The sequence below is a fragment of the Vipera ursinii genome, assembly GCF_947247035.1.
Source record: "Vipera ursinii genome assembly, chromosome: 6".
NCBI lineage: Eukaryota > Metazoa > Chordata > Lepidosauria > Squamata > Viperidae > Vipera > Vipera ursinii.
Window position 1 is genome coordinate 64,691,374 of NC_139515.1, and position 17,759 is coordinate 64,709,132.

Here is a 17,759-nt window from a genome sequence, read left to right on the forward strand (position 1 = left end):
TTGCCGGGAGAAATATCAACAACCTAAGATATTCAGATGATACCACTCTAATGGCAGAAAGTGAAGAGGAACTAAAGAGCCTCTTGTTGTGATTGAAGAAGGAGAGTGCAAAACCTGGGTTGAAACTTAGCATTAAGAAAATCAAGATCATGGCATCCGGCCCTCTCAGTTCCTGGCAAACAGATGGGGAAGAAATGGAGGTAGTGATAGATTTTATTTTCCTGGGCTCCAAGATCACCGCAGACGGGGCCTGCAGCTAAGAAATTAAAAGACGCTTGCTCCTGGGGAGGAAAGCCATGGCAAATCTAAACAGCACACTAAAAAGCAGAGACATCACCCTGCCAACAAAAGTGCATATAGTCAAGGCTATGGTCTTCCCAGTTGCAATGAAAGTTGGACCATAAAAAAGGCTGAGCGCCAAAGAATTGAAGCCTTTGAACTATGGTGATCAAACCGGTCAGTCCTAGAGGAGATCAACCCTGACTGCTCTTTAGAAGGCCAGATCCTGAAGATGAAACTCAAATACTTTGGCCACCTAATAATCAAACCTAGTGATCAAACCGGTCAGTCCTAGAGGAGATCAACCCTGACTGCTCTTTAGAAGGCCAGATCCTGAAGTTGAAACTCAAATACTTTGGCCACCTAATGAGAAGGAAGGACTCACTGGAGAAGAGCCTAATGCTGGGAAAGGTTGAGGGCAAGAGAAGAAGGGGACGACAGAGAATGAGGTGGCTAGATGGAGTCACTGAAGCAGCAGGCATGAGCCTAAATGGACTTCAGAAGATGGTAGAGGTCAGGAAGACCTGGAAGAACGTTGTCCAAGGGGTCGCGATGGGTCGGACATGACTTTGCAACTAACAACAACAACAACAACAACAACAAACACATAGTATCAAAGCACAAGTCATAAATCACATTCACCAATTAGTTTGAAATGGAAGCTTTCCCTCCCATTCTCCAACCCACCATTTCTTTATCATCTCTTATTTCAAAAGCCCCTGAATTGTTATGTCTAACTAACTCCCATCACATTCCTCCTCCTTCCCCAGTATCATCTAATTCTAAGAGTAAAGCATAGGAAAGGAAAAGGCTGCACCTCCCTATGTTGTTAAAGCAAGAACATCCGATGTTAGCAGCATTGACATTAACACTATTATTTATGATTTCCAAGTATTTTATATTTAGGTGACCAAAGTTTCCCTTATATCAACTTCTCCCTTTTTCCCTTTTCATAGCAAAGTCTAATATTCTGGTTACACATCTTATCTATTTGATTGTAGTAGATAGATAGATAGATAACCTTTATTGTCATTTTTGTACTGTGGGCACAATGGCACACATCAAAAATGAAATTTAGTTGCCTGCTTTCAAAGTGAAACACATACATGACACACACCTAACCATACTATATACAACATATATATATACCCACACCCCTACATTACATAAGAAATAAATATTAAATACTGTCCACCTTGAATATATAACAGAAGGAAGCAGCTGTATGGCAAGGCTTTTCAACTTTTTCATCCATTGTACCACTTTTAGGATATGGCAACATAAAAGTACCACCAGTCGCCTAGCAAGGTGTCAAAAACTTGATGACCAAAAAAAGGGAAAAAAGTGATGAAGTACAGGTAGTCAAGGTAGTCCTTGACTTACAACAGTTCGCTTAGTTACAATGGCACTGAAAAAAGTGCCCCCCAAGCCACAGCCGAGCAAGACACCTGCCTGCCTGCCCGGTGGCACTCTTCCTCCTGTCTGAGGTTTTCATTGTTGTGAGCATTTCTGTTGAAGATTGGCAGTGGGGGTGGGATAGGGTGTGTTTGGTTTTTATTCCCCCCCCTTGCTGGATGGTTGCAGCAGGTTTTGGTCACTTCACATGACCATGGGACACTGTGACCATCATAAATATGAATCAGTTGCCAAGCATTTGAATGTAAATCACAAGACCCTGGAGATGCTGCAACATTCCAGCTGATTGGTGCTTTTTCTGGGCTTAGCAGAAGCACTGGGTTCAGCACCGAGCTCCAACTGGAGCCTAGCGCTGATCCTGGTGCTTTCACTGAGCCCTGACAGACCTGCAGCTCCAGCCATCTCTCACTCAGGCTTGTATGGTGCTGCCACGGGTTCAGTTCATTTCCCTCCCCAATTACCACTTTTCTAGGATGGTTGTGTACCACCTACCAGGTGCCAGTGTACCACAGGTGGTACCCGTACCACTGGTTGAAAAGCCCTGCTGTATGGAATGAAACTATGGCTGAATCTGGATGTTATGCTACGGATACCATGAAACCTCCTCCCAGAAGGTAACAAGGAAAACAGGTCATGAAGAGGATGTGTAGTTCCCCAGATAATCTTACAGACCCTGCTCAAGCAACATTTCTGTGCTATGTCCTGGATGGAGGGGAGGGAACTGCCAATGATCTTTTCAGCCATCCTCACCACTTTCTGCACTGCCTTCCTTTCTGAAGCAGTGATGCTTCCAAACCAGACTGTGATGCTGTATGACAGGATGCTCTCGATCATCCCCCTCTAGAAAGTGGTCAGGACATGGGAAGGAAGATGTGCTTTTCTCATGCATCACAGAAAATGCAGGCGCTGCTGTGCCCACTTCATCAGTTTCTCACTGTTGAGCAACCAAGCCAGCCTACTTGTTAGCTGCACACCCAGGAATTTGATGCTGCTAACCGTCTCCACAGGTGAATCATTAATGCACAGAGAAGTGTGGCTGTGCCTGCCTTTCCTGAAATTGACAATGATCTCTAGGCTGTTTTCCTTTCACCAGTTCACCAACCCCTCAACCTCCTTGCAGTAAGTACTGCTCTGTTTTCTAAAAATTATCTATTTCCCACCATGTTAAACCATCTAATTAATAATACAGTATCCCCTCCAATAAGTCAAAACCATTATAGGTGTTGTCTGGGTTAATCAATAGTTCAGTAATATACATAAATTTTTAGTTTAAGTCTAATATCAGAACATCAAATACTTCCTCTCTCTCTCCCCAATAATATCTATTATCTCATATTGGGCAAACAAAATTCTTATTTTCAACTAAATAGAAACATATTTGTTACATTTAGCAATACTTTTTATCCTATACATATCTTAATTGCGTTTGCACTTAATATCCTTATATAAACAATGTCCTATTATTGCTTCCCCCCAACTTTAATTTCCCATCAATATTCAAGAAAACACTATTATTTATGATTTCCAAGTACTTTATGTTTAGGTGACCAAAAGTTTCCCTTATCTCAACTTCTTCCTTTTTCCCTTTCATACCCAAGTCTAATAGTCTAATTACACATCTTGCCTATTTAATTATAATGTTACTCTATTTTCTAAATGTTATCTATTTTCCACCATGTTCAACTGTCTAATTAATAATATAATATAATATCCCCTCTAATAGGTCAAAGCCATTATTTTCTTCAGCCTTACTTTGGCTTTCTTCCTTTGCCAGCTAACCTTCCATGTCAATGTCTTTGAATCATCAAATAGTTCTCCCTCTATTTATATATATATTTGGAATAAGAAAGACCAGTTGGTTGAAGTTTTTTTGGAAGGACGAGCACATTGGTATTCATTAAATCGCCTCTCTACTACTCCAATTTCCCACAATTGTACTGATAGGTTTATCTTCCATTTAATTTGTTCTTCCTTTTCCTGAAATATATTTTGATTTCTTAATTTGTAAAAAGTCTTTTCCAATTTCAATGTTGTCCCTCCCTTTTCTGATTTTTCGGTTGGCTGGGTCTATTGGTCAGTTGGGTCTGTCTTAGTGTTTAATTGTTCCAATTTTCCTTTTGTTTTCTGTGTTGTTAGTTCTTTGCTTGTAGTCAAGATCTGGGTTTGTATATTTAAGCTAGTACATTGTTCCTTTGTGTTGCTTCTTATTTTGTTACAAGCTGAAAGGATGGTTCTGCATACTGATTTCAATATGGAAAGGATTTTTTCCTGATCTTTATCCATATTCTCTTGATAGTATGTTAAGTTGAAGACTTTAGAATCAAATGTTAAAAATATTTTTTTGTCTTTTGTAGCTGGGTATGGGACATCTATTTCACGTTTTATAGATGGTCTTTATAGTAGAAATTGTTTATGAAGTAAGAGTTTATAATCCAAGGTGTTCCATCATCTCGTGTAATAACACATGCTTCTCATGCAGGGAAATAGGAAAGCAATTCCCCAAGTATAGCTCTGAAAGTCAGTAAAAGTTTACATTCATAGTTCAAGCAGGCCAGATAAGCCACCCAGAAATCCCTTCTTTGCAGCTGTGTTTTTCAAAGGTGGTAACTGTCAAGGTCAAACAAATTTTATCTGAAGTCTGGGCTTCTTTTAGGCAATAACAAATTGTAATACCATAATTTGCCACAAGATGTCACCAATGCCATTTTAAGCTTTTTAAGTCCAAAACTTATATGGTGGTTTTTCAAGTCTTTTTTTTAAAGTCTCCAGTAAGAAAAAGAACAGTTTTAGTCCCCAGGTTTCAAAAGAATATACATCCAATTAGATTAAAATTAATCTTATAGTTGCTCTGTTTCCCCTGGGTATTTATTTGCCGCTTTTCTTAGAGGGTGGGGTAAAAATTCCCTTCCCTCTCTCCTCACAGGGGGAAAGATGCGTCGGGCAGCTTTTACAGGAAAGAAAACTTAGAATCTTAAAGAGAGGATCAGGTCTCACCCAGTTTCATCTGCATTGCTTGAAAGTTGCTTGGTGATACTTTTGACTTCGGCTGTCAGCAGCTTAGAGACCAGCCATATTAATATGGCGGGTCATTCCCCCACTGGTTTTGAGGGCTTCCCCAGATCAAATGCCCTCCCATGATCAAACAGGGTTCCCCTCCTTGCTCATCGCCTCTACAGGGTGACTTTCAACCCTTTCCAGGGTCCCCCAACAGAGTGAATTCAGACGTGAAAGATGGAGCCCATTTTACTGCATTCGCAGCGCTGTGATGCCAAGCCGGAGGTCCCAAACTATTATTTCTAATTTGACAAAAGGGAAAAATTATTAAATGAATGTGGAGCAATAGACTAACTATATTTAATCCATTACATTCATTAATAAACATACATTAAATTAAACTATTATTTAGCCCTCATCTACAAGTATGTTCTAGAGGTAGAATGCATTGTATCCTGAAAAGGCTAAGTAAGTCCTTCAGATCCCAGAAACCCTATAATGATTGACAACAGCTTCCCAAGTTTCAGATTTTTATTCTGACCACTGCCTAGAGATGCTGAGGATTGAATTTGGCATTTTCTGTGTGCAAAGCAGATACATGACCACTAAGCTACAGCTCTAAGCTTCCACCTTCTCAGCTATGCCTTCCATAATTTTCAGCTCTGTTGGGCTATAGTATGTTTTCTAAAGTTAATTGTAGGATGGTGTCCTGGTTATTAGTTTAAAATAAATCACTAAAAAAAGAAAAATGCTTTAAAATGGATAAAATATGTTCATTTTTGATGAATGGTAATGTATTTTGTCTTTAATTGAGCCATATAATTAGACTAGAATACATTTTTAAAATATACTCTACATTTAAGACTTTAGAAAGCTTACATTGTATAATATGCAGAGACTGATGAGACATCAAAAAGACAGTGGCCTTTCTAACTTGCTTATTTCGAGCCATGTACAAGACAAATACTTTGGAATAAAAATTCCATTGGGGTTTGTAAATGGTAGAAATGATTCAGCAGCTGACAATTTCTTGCCTACCTTCTCATGCCCATTAAAGTTTTCTAGGAAAAGATTCAATAGGGGTGGCGGGTGGAATGGGGGCTTCCAAGGAAGAAATAGCAAACTGAAGATGGTTCTGCTGAGAGCAGAGCTGACAATCTTGGCAGAATGGACAGCTGGTGAATGGACTAATTCTTTGCAGTTCCTCTCCAGACAAGTATTCCAAACAGCTGCTCCTCAGGACAAGGGTCTCTGGCAGGTTTAGAGCACTGGGAGACAAAGAAACACTATCATAGCCCAAACCATGTTTCATATCTTTAAAAAGGCAAAGGTTTGCAAACTACTTTTCAAGGAAAGTCTTCCAAGCAATCTGCAAACTGAAGAGAAAGGACCTGCCTTGAACTGGCACGCTAAAGGATGTCAATGGACAGATAGTAACCGATTTTTAAAAAGTTGAAAGAAGGAAATTCTGTATAGCAAAGATATCAACAACCAAAACATCTTAGAAGTTGTTTACCTATTTTTCCTCCAGTACTAGAATAGAAATTTAGAAAAGCACTCTGGCTATTACTGAGTTGGAAAGTCACAGTAATTGATGGAATATTATATAAATGGAATTTTAAAAAATAAATTACAGGGCTAAGCATGTCTAGAACAGAAAATAACACTATTTAGAACTGAGTGACACATAAATAAACATCACTTCATATCCCTGCACTTTGGACATGTAAGCTGCTTCTGCAACTGCAATTCGCATAATTGGCCTGCTTTCTGGGGAGATAGAAGTCAGAGTCCAACAGCTTGTCCATCCTTGCTATACCAAAAAATTGTGATGACGTGAAGCATTAACCTTTCATTTATGGTTGTTTGTTCTGTCATAGCTAATTTCCATGAGGAAGGCAATATTTAACTTCCCTGCCTGTGAATCAACCAGTAGTTACTCAAGCCCATGGTCCTCTCCCTTCCAGATTGTTGTGGGACCCAGATTGTTGGGGGCAATTAAGCTGACTTTGTAATAATGTCGTTTGGGGTGTGTGTGAAAGCCCTAATAAGCAGGCATATACATAGAATGAAGGCTACTGCTAAGCTTGTAAGCCGCCCTGAGTCTTCGGAGAAGGGCGGGATATAAATGGAATTAAAATAAAATAAAAAATAAAAATAAATCTCTTTGTATATGTGGGTATATATGGAAACAGTTCTTTTGTTTTATTCTGGTATTTAGATTTTAGGTAGTTTTGTCATGTGCAGAGCAGATGTGCTTGTTTTATTTCTTGGTTTCTGATCAAACCACACAATCTAGTTTACAGTCATCCAGCAAGTCAGCCATATTCAGTTTCATAATCCCAATGTTCAGCCACTTTTCTTTACTATACTTTGTAAAGCCCATTATGTCTCCTCCAAACAACAACATGAACTTCAGAGTCTTTGTGGGAAATGTTCCCCTGTGCCTGGGCTGTGTTTCTCTTCTGCCTACGAAGTATTTCTTAGTTTGCCTATTCCACATTAACATCCCCTGCCATGCTGCAATTCTTATTGTTTCTGTACCCAGCCTCCGCATGGCTTGAATGACACTAATCAGCTATGTGGGAGGAAGAATATTAGTACAGTAACTGACAATGTTCACTCATAGCTAGGAAGAACTACTGCAGCAGGTAAAGGAAAGATTTAACAACTATTTATACAAGGTCTCTTCTAATAGCACAATACAACAACAGTAACAACAACAAAAAATGACTCATTGCCTGTAGAACCTGGAGATATAAGTGGGAAAACTTATCTCAAGAAGAAAAAGAGTTCATGTTATTTTCTTTTCTTTTCTTTTCGGCTGTGAATTTAATTACATAATGCATAATCACTGGCAGGCAAATGGAAAAAAGAGAAAGAAAAATATGATAAAACATCGAATGATTTCCATGAGGGAATTTGCTTTGATTCTGGTTGCCTCATTGTTTTTATTATTTATTTTAAGACACTGCAAATATGCATTAGAAAGTTTGGGTCTTGATTAAATTATTTCAAAAATGCAGATAAAGTGTGAATACCTGTTGCACCGCAGAGCAAAGACTTAAATATGGGAGGGAGCTGTCTCCAGCAATTAAGCATGGACAGAATTTGTAACATTCAGTGAGTGCTGAGGCAAAAAAGTTAGAGTGCCAATATTTACTTAGAATTCTTATTCCTTATATCTCAATGTATAGTTGGATGAAGGTCACATATGACCATAAACCAGGGTTTGTTTAATCATCATTTACTTAATTATATTTTGTGTTCATATAATGTTGTTGTTGTTAGCTGCGAAGTCGTGTCCGACTCATCGCGACCCTATGGACAACGTTCCTCCTTTCTGTCCTCTACCATCTTCTGGAGTCCATTTAAGTTCACGCCTACTGCTTCAGTGACTCCATCCAGAAACCTCATTCTCTGTCATCCCCTTCTTCTATTGCCCTCAATCTTTCCCAGCATTAGGCTCTTCTCCAGTGAGTCCTTCCTTCTCATTAGGTGGCCAAAGTATTTGAGTTTTAGCTTCAGGATCTGGCCTTCTAAAGAGCAGTCAGGGTTGATCTCCTCTAGGACTGACCGGTTTGATCGCCTTGCAGTCCAAGGGACTCACAGGAGTCTTCTCCAGCACCATAGTTCAAAGGCCTCAATTCTTAGGTGCTCAGCCTTTTTTATGGTCCAGCTTTCACTGCCATACATTGCAAGTGGGAAGACCATAGCCTTGACTATACGCACTTTTGTTGGCAGGGTGATGTCTCTGCTTTTTAGTGTGCTGTCTAGATTTGCCATTGCTTTCCTCCCCAGGAGCAAGCATCTTTTAATTTCTTGGCTACAGTCCCCATCTGCAGTGATCTGGGAACCCAGGAAAATAAAATCTATCACTACCTCCATTTCTTCCCCATCTATTTGCCAGGAATTGAGAGGGCCGGATGCCATGATCTTGGTTTTCTTAATGTTAAGTTTCAACCCAACTTTTGCACTCTCCTTCTTCACCCGCAACAAGAGGCTCTTTAGTTCTTCTTCACTTTCTGCCATTAGAGTGGTATCATCTGCATATCTTAGGTTGTTGATATTTCTTCCGGCAATCTTAATTCCAACTTTTGATTCATCTAGCCCTGCCTTTCTCATGATGTGCTCTGCATATAAGTTAAATAGGCAGGGCAACAGTATACAGCCTTGCTGGACTCCTTTCCCAATTTTGAACCAATCAGTGGTTCCGTGTCCCGTTCTCACAGTTGCTTCTTGGCTCACATATAGGTTTCTCAAGAGACAAATAAGATGGTCTGGTACGCCCATCTCTTTAAGAACTTGCCACAGTTTGTTATGATCCACATAATCAAAGGCTTTAGCATAGTCAATGAAGCAGAAGTAGATGTTTTTCTGGAACATTCTTTGGCACTGCCTTTCTTTGGAATTGGAATGTAAACTGATCTTTTCCAATCCTGTGGCCACTGTTGAGTTTTCCAAATTTGCTGGCAAATTGAGTGTAGCACTTTTACTGCATCGTCTTTTAAGATTTTGAATAGCTCAGCTGGAATACTGTCACCTCCACTAGCTTTGTTGTTGCTCAACTTTTCTAAGGCCCACTTCACTTCACATTCTAGGATGTCTGGCTCAAGGTCAGTGACCACCTCATTGTGATTATCAGGGACGTTAAGCTCGTTCTTGTATAGTTCTTCTGTGTAATTTTGCCACCTCTTCTTAATCTCTTCTGCCTCTGTTAGGTCCCTGCCATTTTGGTCCTTTATCATGCCCATTTTTTCATTAAACGTTCCCTTCATCTCTCCAATTTTCTTGAAAAGATCTCTGGTCCTCCCTATTCTATTGTTTTCTTCTATTTCTTTGCACTGTTCAATTAAGAAGGCATTTTTATCTCTTCTAGCTATTCTCTGGAATTCTGCATTCAATTAGGCGTATCTTTCTTTTTCTCCCTTGCCTTTCGCTTCCCTCCTTTCCTCAGCTATTTGCAAAGCTTCCTCAGACAGCCATTTTGCTTTCTTGCATTTCTTTTTCTTTGGGATGGTTTTAGTTGCTATCTCTTGAATGTTGTGAACCTCCGTCCATAGTTCTTCAGGCACTCTGTCTATCAGATCTTATTCCTTAAATCTATTTGTCACTTCTACTGTATATTGAACAGGGATATGATTTAGTTCATACCTGAGTGGCCTAGTGCTCTTCCCTACTTTCTTCAGTTTAAGCCTAAAACTTTGCAATGAGAAGCTCATGGTCTGAGCCACAGTCAGCTCCTGGTCTTGTTTTTACTGACTGTATAGAGCTCCTCCATCTTTGGCTGCAGAGCATATAGTCAATCTGATTTCTGTGTTGACCGTCTGGTGATGTCCATGTGTAGAGCCGTCTCTTGGGTTGTTGGAAAAGAGTGTTTGCTATGACCATCGTATTCTCTTGACAAAATTCTATCAGCCTGTGCCCTGCTTCATTTTGTACTCCAAGGCCAAACTTGCCTGTTATTCCGGTTATCTTTTGGCTTCCTACTTTAGCATTCCAATCCCCCATGATGATAAGGACATCATTTTTTGGTGTTAGTTCTATAAGGTGCTGTAGGGCTTCATAGAACTGGTCAATTTCATCCTCTTCAGCACTGGTGGTTGGGGCATAGACTTGGACTACTGTGATATTGAATAGTTTGCCTTGGATTTGAACTGAGATCATTCTGTCATTTTGAGGATTGTATCCCAGTATTGCTTTTCCTACTCTTTTATTGACTATGAAGGATACTCCATTTCTTCTGAGGGATTCTTGCCCGCAGTAGTATACCTAATGGTCATCTGAATTAAATTCACCCATTACTGTCTATTTTAGTTTACTGATGTTCAGTCTTGTCATCTCTTTTTTGACCACGTCCAGCTTGCCTTGATTCATGGATCTTACATTCCAGGTTCCTATGGAGAAAAAATCTTTACAGCATCGAATTTCCTTTCACCACCAGACACATCCACAGCTGAGCATCCTTTCGGCTTTGGCCCAGTCGCTTCATTCTTTCTGGCGCTACTAGTAGTAGCCCTCTGCTCTTCCCCAGTAGCATATTGGACGCCTTCTGACCTGAGGGGCTCATCTTCCAGCGTCATATCGTTTTGCCTTTTGGTACTGTCCATAGGGTTTTCATGGCAAAGATACTGGAGTGGGTTGCCATTTCCTTCTCCAGTGGATCACGTTTTGTCAGAACTCTCTGCTATGACCTTTCCGTCTTGGGTGGCCCTGCATGGCATAGCTCATAGCTTTATTGAATTATGCAAGCCCCTTCGCCACGACAAGGCAGTAATCCATGAAGGGGGTTCATACAATACTCTGTTGCAAATTGGGGTTTACCACTCACAAGACTGAACTCACACAATTAATAGTATGACTCTGCATTCCAAGAGACTTCCATCTCTGTCTTTATCACCATTAAAAGCAGAAATAAAAAGTTGCTCCAAGACAGACTTTCTTTTTGATAGGTTTTTCTAAGTTGGTATCTTCGAGACAAAATGCTATTTCTCTAAAGCAGTCTTCTTCCCTTCTGATGGGTTAACATGACCATTGATTAACATCTCAAGAGGCTGTGGAAAGTTAATTTCTACCATCCAGGAGAGGTTCTCCATAGTTTGACACAGGTACCTGTCTTTTTAATGATGCTAAATATTAAACATGGTACCTTCTGCATATAAGGAATAACATGCATCCATGCCTTAATCTGAGCCTATAGTAATTGTATATCTTATTCTCATTCGCTACCAAACTGCCCAGAAATATATGCATGATATTCCCCCTCTCAATGTGTCCTAGATCTGCTGTAGTGGTTATAGTTGTGGTATGCTTGCCTGAACAGTGGACAACTATCACTGACTTTCTCTTACCTGAAGTATGGGATCCACTAGGTACCCATCAAAGATGAAAATGGCTGGGCTTGGATTTTGTCTGGTCTGGATTATGGTATGTCCCACTCAATCTGGGGTTGATGGAAGGATCCAGCCCATTTAGAATGGAGAGGTAGCAGTTAATACTAGAGCCACTGAAAGGGCAGTCTAACTCTATCTATCACAGGCTGCAGGATGTCTCACTTCATGATCAGGTGAGACTCAGCTGGGATTTTTGTGTGTGTTTGTATGGGTGTGTGGGTAGACCTGTATTTTGGATAATACCTTGCTCTATTTAAGAGGAAGAGTAGTATAGCAATGAAAATAAAATAACATATAATAAGACAAACATGAATAGGAGTTACCTGGATAGGAATTACTGAAAAATCTACAAAAAGTGGTTTTGGAGGTACATGTTGGCCTTGGACTTTCAGCTGCCCATCTCTGAGCTGGAGAACGACTCGTGCTGTCAGAAGTCATCAGAATTTGTGTAAAATATTACCTCAATTGTCCTCATACCAAACTTCTCCAATCTCCAATTCAATCCCCATAATCTGCAGCCAACAAGCCTGGAAATATGTGTGTTAAGTGCAACAAATCTAGAAGGTCCCGTGTTGGAGAAGATACTATATGTCAATCAATTTCATCTGTGATCTAACTGTATAACTGCTAACACATTTCTCTTTGATATGCTGAAAATAAGGATGAAGCAAAGCGATTCATTATTTATCCTTAGTAATAGAACAATAGAAGAAAGAAAAACAAAACAGTCTCTGCTCCATACATTTACATTTTAACCAAACAAAGTAATTTTTATGTTAGGAAAACCCTGAAAGAAAACGTAAAAGTTATTTATAATTTATTATTTTAAAAAGAGCATAGTTTATTTAATTCATGTTCTGTTCTAATTTATAACTTCTTATACACTTCTTATAATTTATAATTCCACATATGACAGCATAATGTATCTTGATTTATCTCCTTCTTTGGTGCTTTCATAGCCACTTTGGAGATGTTATAGTCTTTCTTGTTATATTGTTTCTTCCCTGCTCAGACACTGAGGAAGCAAGATGTGTATATTTAGCTCTTCTTAGTAACTCCTCATAAAGAAACTGTTTCTCTGATGCCACAATATAATTTCTGTTGTCTTTCCTATGTTATTTCCCAACCTTCAAGCTTTGTAACGTGATGTTCAGCACCCAAGGCAATATTCCAATGTTTCTGTTATGAGATCAGCTGACATGTTTTTTTTGTGAAGGGATCTATTACTATGTCACTGAGGAAGACTCAGAGGCTCAGCCAAGGCGAGACCAACTCTCTTTTATAGAAAGAAAGGTAAGGTAAATTACTTACTAAGTATCCTTTGGGAAAGGAAAGGAAAATAAAATGTCCATTATTATACTGCCGTTACATAAATCACTTCTACAGTATTGTATTTGGAATGCTTTATGCAATTCTAGCTACCTCTTTCAAAACATATTTCACAATGTTTGGGAACCCTAGTAATTTTTTTAGCTTGGAAGGGACAAGTGTGCCATATATATATATGAGGACCCAGATTGTTGGGGGCAATTAAGCTGACTTTGTAATAATGCCGCTTGGGGTGTGTGTGAAAGCCCTAATAAGCAGGCATATACATAGAATGAAGGCTACTGCTAAGCTTGTAAGCCGCCCTGAGTCTTCGGAGAAGGGCGGGATATAAATGGAATTAAAATAAATAAATAAATAAAATAAAATATAGAGAGAAAACACAACCTAGAATAGAACAACTGTTGCACAAGATTTTTGTCTTTTTCTAGAGCCAGAATAGGGCTTGAAACAATGAATGTTTAACAATATCATGATCTGGTGAGTAGACCAGAGGTAGCAGGCCATTGTAGGGGGACATCTCAGTTCTACCATATCTAAATACCAAGCTTACTTAAGAACACACTACATCATATACACTTTCCTAGAATTAGTATAGGTAGGTTATTATAACTGATAGTATGTGAAGAAAAATTTCAAAACAAAATCAAGAATCACTGGGAGATGAGGAGAGGCCCAGCCCCATGACCTAACTTGACCGGCAAAAGTAAACTGGCAATAGTTCCCACTTCTTGTTAGCAGATAAGGTTACTTTACGACAAAGAACATATGATTGAGATGATTAAATGCAGATATGTTGGGATATGTGAATTTTGTCTATCTGTCCAGCTGTTCCATAATACTGAAGCTTGAAGTTGCTCAGTGAAATAGAAGAATAGCCAGTCAACCCCTCAAAAAGGCTTAGAAAATAAATTGCATTCATTTTTATTTCTGCCAACCGCAAAATGCTGAGTACAAAGAGCAAAAGATATCATTTAATTAACAGCTGCAGTAAAAACACCCTTCTCATGTCTCATTCCACCCAAAAGGGAAATAAAGTACATTTCTTGTATTATACCCATCTGTGTTCTTACTTCCTGCTGTGTGCATTTATGTGCTCCACAGTTTCAAAGAAAAGACCAGTTTCACTGTGGTTTCCAATCTGCTGCAAAACCAGACATAGATGCCCAGAGGTCTGAAGCTGCTGAACCCCAGTCTCCTTCATACAGTGGAAGCAAGTAGCTGACCATTGTGGGAAATAAGATGCTAGATTTAATGAGCCCTTCTCCTTGATTGAGATTAAGAATGTTTCTGAACTGATTCTCTGCATAGATCTTTGGAGGTTGATATTCTTCACAAAGTTGATGGGACATATTTGGAAAAAAATGCATTTAGACCTGATCAGACAGAGACACAGAGGAAACTCCTTGGGGTAGTGATGGGAGCAGGGCCCATATTGTTTGGAGTAAATTCATAATATATTAATGTCTGTGGAGTCCTTGGTGCTCCACAGTTTGATCCTGAGCTACATATATTCATTACTATTGGGTATCAAAGATTTGTGTTTTTCTGGTCTCCCACAAGAACTTCTAAACATAACGAAATTAAGTTACTTTTTCAACTTCCAGTACTGTCTCATTAAAAATGCACTTTGGCAATAGGTCATAGTAGAGATTATTGGTTCATTCTGCTTTACAAGGCACACAGCAATTGTCCTAATCTGCTGCTTTTCATTTGTTTCGAACAATACATTTAATTGTATAGATGGGCATGGAATTAGAAAAAAATATGGGAAATGAATATTGTATACGGTAAGTGTAGCAAGATTTTTATATGCACAAGGATAGAATAAGTAATGAAATAGTTTTTGCTGAGCATGAATGGTGAGCTAAATGTCCCTGAAGAAGCAGGGATAGTACTGAGGTGGAAATCAGCAGCCAGATGGTGAGTTCTGGCTAATGTAGACACTTCAGAAAAAGGAGAGTTTGTGAGATCACCTACTTGTACTGTGGACAGCTGCTCCTTTTAAGTAAACCTTAAAAACTGAGATTTTTGTGGTCGACTTGTAACTTGAGTCGCTGAGAATCTGTTGGGTAAAAGAAAAAAATTGAACTTACGATTTATGGTTTTCATGAACAGACAAAATAGATTATAGAAAGAAGAGAATTATGTTGTTACCATAGAGCAAGAGGTAAATTTATCACTGTATGTATAATTGCTTTAAAGAATTTTGGAGGCTACCTCTTTTTGTTTTTCTTTTCTTTTCTATTTTTCTTTTTTCTTCTTTCTTTCTTTCTTTCTTTCTTTCTTTCTTTCTTTCTTTCTTTCTTTCTTTCTTTCTTTCTTTCTTTCTTTCCTTTTAAAATTATTTAATCAATGTATGTATGTATAATTATAAAATTAACTGAATTTATGATGATTAGTTTGGTTAGAAAAAATGATAAAAGACTTTTTCTAAAGACTGGAGAACTTACATGGACTTTTGGTTGAGTGGTGAAAATACTGATTTCTGGATCTGGGAATTAAAAAAGGTCAAAGACGATCAGGGAAACAATGAGATGGCAACTGCTTGAGAGAAAGAAAGGTAGAAGGTATAATTTTGCCTGTTTTCTTCTTTTTTCATTCGTCTCTCTTTTTTATTATTCTTACTTTTCTGTTTTGAAAAATTCTAATAAATAATTAAAATAATAATACTTTTTTGGGGGGTAGGTAGAGGAAGAAATGAGGGGTTCTCCAACATCTTCAAAGGAGAATTGGTATCAGAATGTACAAGCTGGCTATGACTGTCCAGGCATCAGACAATTTTCCCATCTCTGTATCACAGTGTAGGATTGAACTAGATCTTCCAGATGTAAAACAGGTACATTTTTTCAGATCCTCTAGATATTTTGTTTCTTGGATACATGAAGATGAATACTTAATAATAATAATAATATAATTTGATGAACAAAATAGAGAAGAGGTAGTAAGAGAAGAAAGTTTGACTCTTTAGTATACTATGGCATGTAAAGCAAATTTCTAATTAGGGTAGGCTTAAAGTTATTTTAACCCATTCCACAGAGATCTGAAAATCTTACCTGTTAACACTGTTATCTTGTGCATGTGGGCATAATCTTAATAACAAAAGTTGTATGAGTTCAGATATTCCAGGACTAAATTGGTTGAGATGTGGCTCAGATTAAAACTCTCTCTTGGCATTATATTTTAAATTTATGGTGAGGCTTAAGTGCTTATGAAATTGTTATGACCACTGGTCCTGAACTTAAAAAATAAATGCAACATGGGATGGATAATATAATTACAGTCTTGGAAACAATCCCAAGGAAGTCATGTATAAATTCCCAGACAATAATAGAACTAGAGTACTGTTAATAAAGGCTTCAACAAAGATTTCTTAGTAAGATCTGGGAGGTAATTGTATATAATACTTTTTCTTGGCATTCGTTGTTCCTCTGCCCAGCACTTTTTAATATGCATACTTCTTAAGCTACCTATCAGAGAAAGAGAAATTCAACTGCCTTTCCTTTTACAGCAAAGTTAGCAATCGTTTAACAGATGCACTACTGCTTCATAGTGCTTTACAGCCCTGTCTAAGTGGCTTACAGAGTCAGTATATTGCCCGTGACAATCTGGCTTCTCATTTTACTGAGTTCGGAAGGATGGAAGGCTGAGTCAACCTTGAACCGATGAGAATTGAACTGTTGGCAGTCAGCGAAATTAGCCTGTAATACTGTGTTTGTCAACTGTCCCATTTGGCACATACAACAAAAGAAATTCCCAGTTCTTTAGAATGATCAAGAATGTAGCTTTATTGAAAGTTCTATCTAGGCATGCCAGTTCTGGGATTTTCTCACAAAAGCCCATATAGGTAAAACCCCTTTTTCCTTTCCCAGCCACCCACAGTTCATACTTCACCAAGTTCAGTTCTTTTGTTTTGAGAAAAACTGTCTGCACCACTCAAGTATTTTTCATAACTTGACCTTGGTGGATAACGTCTTGTCGGCAACAGAAGGCTCTTGTGCATTCCCTAGCCTCCCCCTCCCATAGGAATTCACCATCCTCCTCCAGTGACTCTGGCAAACTGTGAGCGAAAGCAAGTGCAGGCAACTATGAAGTCAGTTTTGACAGTATTCTAACCACTGCACCACCAGGGCTCCTAAACTAATAAGTTATAGAGCTTATGTATTGGCAAAAATATTAATATAAGATAAATACAGGTACTCTTCAATTTACAACAGTTCATTTAGTGTCATTTTAAAGTTATAATGGTTCTGAAAAACAGTGACTATGACTGTTTTTCATGCAGCATCCCCATGGTTATGTGATCAAAATTCATATGCAACTGATACATATTTATGACATTTGCAGTATGCCAGGGTGATATGATCACCTTTTGTGACTTTCTGAAAAGCAAAGTGACTCAAATAAAGGATCTTTATTTTCTATCTGCAAAGACATTTTTTTTAAATCTCACCCTTCTTCTGGGGATCTCAGCTCATTACACAAGGTTATATATCTCTCAAATGCTTCAATGATGAGTGAGATAAAAGATACTCATTGCTGACTGTGAATTTGAACTCAAATCCTTTTGTTCCTGGACTGATACATTCCCCATATAAGTGGATATGGCCATTACCTGGACCAAGAAATATTTAATACCATGGAATAAAGGCGGAGTGGGTGGGAGTCCATCTTCCGTAGCCCCAATTTCATTCATTTTGTGGCCTCTTAGGCTCCTGTAGATTCTGTTTCATGTAACACTTGCTAATATAATTGTAGTTGATGGATCGTGTTAATTAGGAATTGTAGCAATAATTGTAAGAATAGCTTGAGATGATTATGACATAAGAGCAGCAAGGAAGAGAAAAGAAA